Source organism: Pteropus vampyrus, unplaced genomic scaffold (genome assembly GCF_000151845.1).
Source record: "Pteropus vampyrus isolate Shadow unplaced genomic scaffold, Pvam_2.0 Scaffold289, whole genome shotgun sequence".
Taxonomy (NCBI): domain Eukaryota; kingdom Metazoa; phylum Chordata; class Mammalia; order Chiroptera; family Pteropodidae; genus Pteropus; species Pteropus vampyrus.
Genome location: NW_011889070.1, coordinates 555203 through 559884, shown reverse-complemented (window position 1 = coordinate 559884; position 4682 = coordinate 555203).

Here is a 4682-nt window from a genome sequence, read left to right as displayed (position 1 = left end):
GGTCTCTCGGCCAGCGCGCGCGGAGGGGCGAGGGGTCGGCCTCGGAGCCCGAGAGCCCACCCCGGGCGCCCCCGCTCTTCCCGCCCCTGGTGCCCGCACCTGGCCGAGCCCCAGGAACCTGTGCGGAGGGGCCCCGCGTTTGATCACTCCGGATTAAAAAGAAAGTCGCACGCAGCTCACCCCGCCTAACTTTTCTTTTACGTGGAAGACTTCGGGCCCCTCGTCTGGGTGGAGACCGAACCTCCAGTCCAGCCACATCGCGGCGCCCAAGACTGCGGCCCGCGCGGAGGACCGCCCTCGCTGTCCCCCCTAAGTGCAGACTGGGCGTCCGCGTCAAGCCGGGGTCTAACTTCCCAACAGGTCCCCAAAGGCGCTTGCGCGTGGCACAGAGATATTGATCAGGCGAGGTCGGGCCGCAGCCCCCATTCCCCCCTCCTCATTCCAGCCCACTCTGGACCCCTCTGGGAGCTGACAGCAGGCCAGAGAGTGAGGGCCTGCCGTCCCTGGGGACTGCTGCCGGCCCTGCCTTCCTGTCCTCACTTCTCTGAGCCCTGGTGAGGTGCCCCCTCCAGCCCCGGCCTGTCAGGCTCCTGGCCATTGGTGGGCACCCAGCCGATCAGGCTCCCCAGGCCCAGAGAGCCTCCTGGCACAGCCGGGTGAGGTCCAGCTCACAGCCTCTCTGCGAGAGCCGCAGCGCTGCTTTTTAAAAGAGAACCGTGAAGGCAAATTAGGGCTTTTCAAACCCTGAGCCTTCCCCATGGAACAAACCATCCAGCCAGTGACGCTGCGGCAAGGCTGGGACCCCAGCTCCCCGTCTCCAGTTACATCTCCAGACTGGGCACGAAATTCCTCAAATGCCCTTTAATTCCCATCACGCTGGAAACAGGACTGAGGGGAGCAGGGGGAGGGGAGGCGGTGGCCAGAGGCTAGGTTTGCTGGGGGGTCTCGTGTGTGCTGCCTCAGGAGTTGGGTGGCGTGTCCCTGGTGGTAACTGACAGGTTAGGCTCCATATCTGCCACACGTACTCATCAGGTACTGAATTGCCCAGGAACAGAATGAGAGGGGCTGCACGGCACACACACATGCCTGCACACACGTGCACATGCACGCACGCACGCGTATACACACATGCATACACACGCACGTGCACACACCTGCACACGCGCCCGCACACGCGCATGCATGCACACATGCATACACACACATGCACGCGCGTGCACACACATGAGATGTTTGAGATACATTAAGCAAAGCAAAATCTGGATTTCATATTTTGTTATTATTTGATTTTTTTTACAACTTGCATAAGTCACATATGCGATTGGGGGAATGTGGGTGCATGTGTATGTACGCGTATGAGGTGTATGGGACGGGGAGAGCTGGAGCCACTGGCTCATCACTCCCCTGTGCAGCTTAATGAGAGACAAATCCCACCTGTCACTCCCTACCCCACCAAACCCCGCCCGGTCCCTGCAGTGCCTCCCACCACTGCAAAGGCCGGCTTTGCCCCTGAAGACTTGGGGGTGCGGACACAGGTCAGTGGCCTGGTTATCAGAAGAGAGCGTGGGTCTCCTCTGACGGTCACCTGTGCCTCAGCCAGCCCTCCCAGCATCCAGAACTCAGAATGGGTGTCCGAGCTGAGCCCTGGGGTAGCATAGCTGGTCCCTCAGATGCTGAAAGTCAGGCGACCACCCAGGGTCCCTGGAGGGATCCGCAGAGAGCCGACTGCTCAGTCACCAGACTCGCTCCTCGTGGCTGTGGGCAGACAGGACGCACACCTTTTTTTATCCTCTCCTGGGGAGCAAGGGGTGTGCTGGCTCCTCCGAGCTGACCAGTGTGGGATTCTGCTTCATCTGGGTCTGCAGTCGCGTGAGGGAGCTGGTTCCTGTCCCACTGAGAAACTCAGGAAAAAGCTCCCCAACCGGGCAGCCTGGCCTGTCAGCCCAGGGCGGCAGGAGATGGTTGGAATTCTGGTGGTGAGGGTGTAGAGCATCGGCCATGAGGGGCCCGGCTGTGCTTGGGCCTCGGCCGTGCGAGTCCACACCTGCATCAGGTCACACACGACAGTGGGGGGCAATCGCGTTTCTCCCCTGGACGGATGAGAAGGAGCGAGGAGCTCACCCAAAGCACTGGCTCCTCCGTGGCCCAGCTGGAGCTGGAAGCCAGCTTTGCCTTGGGGCAGGAAAGGGGCCGGTCACCCTGCCCAGCCCTGTCCAGTGGAGGCCGGCCCCCAGCCAGGTGATACCACCCTCATCCCTCCTACGCATGACTAAAGCAGAGGGTCCCTCGGCTCTGGGGCATCTGCAGCGAGGACAAGGGCCCTTCCACGAAGCGCCCTGGCGACTCACACCTGGGCGGGCTGGGGACACCTGTTCACAGTGTGCTTTCCTCACCTTCTGGAGTTAAGGCCAGGGTCCCGGACTGGGCGCGTGCGTGGCACACGGGGCTTGCCGAGGTCCAGGGCTCTGCAAACCCCGCCCGCCGTCAGCCCCCCCACCCCTCGCTGTCCCTCCCCTGCTGCCAGGTGTGCCCCCGGGTTGGCACCTGCGACCTGACCGCCCGGCTTCCCCTTGCACCGCCGTCGGTTCTCACCTACTTGTTAGGCGTGGTTCTGGACGGAGCGTCATGACAAGCACCCAGCGATGCCCTCTCTGGGGTGCGTGTTTCGTTGCCCGCCCTCCCGTCGTAGGGGGCCACCCAGCTCCCAGAGTCATTGCCGGGCTGGGACACAGCCGGCCGTCTCCAGGGGCACCCGCCCTCCAGGACAGTGGGTCCCGTCTCTCCGTCCCCTCTCACAGCCAGCGGAGGGAGTGAAGAGACCCAGGTGTCTGCTTGCCCTCCAAGAGTTTGTGGGCCACTGGGACACCGAGGTGGACCCCCGAGGGACTGGACGACCTGCCTGGCTGGACTTGAACCCAGAACCCCCTGTCTCAGTCCTCAAGTGAACTCCTATGCGACCCTGCCCTCCAGAAAGAGGGAGGCTGTCGGCAGGAGGGCCGGCCCTGCTGGCCCCAGGAGCCCCCACCTCTGCCCCTCAGCCTTGCCCACCACCCCCTGCAGGCCATGCCTCTCGGCACACAGGGGTCTGCCCACCCTGGGGTGGGGCGGGAGCAAGGGGCTCATAATCCCAGTGGATACCTGAGTAGTTACTCAGGAAAACCCACCACTCTCAAGGCCTATGACAAAGCGTGTCCTCTGTCCCCTGCTTTTGAAGCCTTCTTCATACAGCTTTGGCACAGTTGGGGAGGCCGAGGAAGACCATGGCTTAAGCACCAGCAATGTCCAGGAGGCTGACAGTCACCGGTCCAGGCGTGAGCAGGGCGGGCTCCTTCCGAGGCCACTCTCCCAGGCCTGCAGACGGCCATGTCCCCCAAGTCCCCACATGGCCGTCCCTCTGCGGTGTCTGTGTCTAACTCCCCTCTTGTAAATAAGGCAGAACATTGGCTGGATCCACCCTCACGTTGGGGTGGCCGGATTTTAACTCAATCGCTTCTGTAAGGGCCCTACCTTTGGGGCGCTGGGGAAGTCACGGGGACACAGGTCAGCCCGTGACACCACGGCAAGCCCAGTCTGGGGGCTGGTCGGGGAACCTCCGGGCATGGGGCGCCCAGCTTTCCAGGACAATGGGAGCCTCTGACCCCCGCGGGGGTTGGGGCAGGGCAGAGTCCAGCGGGAGGGACCTCGGGTGGCATCTGCCCTGGCGGCTCATCTAGCCCTGCCAGTAACGTCCCTCCTCCAGCACATGGAGTTGAGTGTCCGGTCTGTGACACAGTCCATACTGGGTGCCAGAGGGTTCAGCTTGAGGGACAGGACACAGGTTGAGACAGCACCCCCTGCACAGGCTCCCCTGTCCTTCCCTGCCCACAGCGACTTGCCCTTCCCTCTCTGGGAAGGTGGTGCCCCAGGCCTGCATCAGGAGTGCAGGGGATGGTCACAGTCTTTGTGACAGCTGTGCACACGTCCACGCGGGCAGAAGCCGGGCCTAGAGTGCTGTGCGGTCACGTGCAGCCGTGTTCGTGTCACCCTCGACCCCCAGCAGGCGGCCACTGGACTGGACCTTTTGGCCCAGCCCACTGTCTATGCTAGATCGAGATTCGGTGAGTGACCCCGAGGGCGTGTAGGATTGTGCTGGAAAGAGCGGGCATGAGCACGGGAAGCCGGGACCCCTGTGCTCTGGTCCTGGTTGTCACGCCGAAGCCCAGGGCCCCGGGAGTCCATCTGGAATCCTGCAGGCTCACCTGACCGGTGGCCCATGGAGTCTCCCACTCGGGCCGAAACCTCCACGACTGAGCAATGAAGGCTCTTCCTCCACCGGGCCAGCCCAGCCCTTCAACCCAGAACTTGGCGAAGGAGCCACCTCCCTCGCAGAGGTCACGTCCAAGCCACAGCGCACAGCGCCAGGCCCACCGGCCCTACGCGGACCGGTCAAGTGTCGGCCAGCGGCATCGTTAGGACCAAGCCCAGGCGTCTATCTGGAGGTGGCAGTTCTTCCATCATGGCTGCAGGGTGTCCATGGAGGCCAGGAAGCAGGGCCCTCGAGGGCCAGGGAGCCACCCACTGGGTGCAGAGACAGGGCAGCATAAATCCCACAGCCCGCGGCCGAGCGCGGCCGGGACCGGCGTGACATGCTGGCTAAAGCCGCTCTGGCCGCTCCTCGCCGGGGCCAGCCTTCTCCCTGCTCG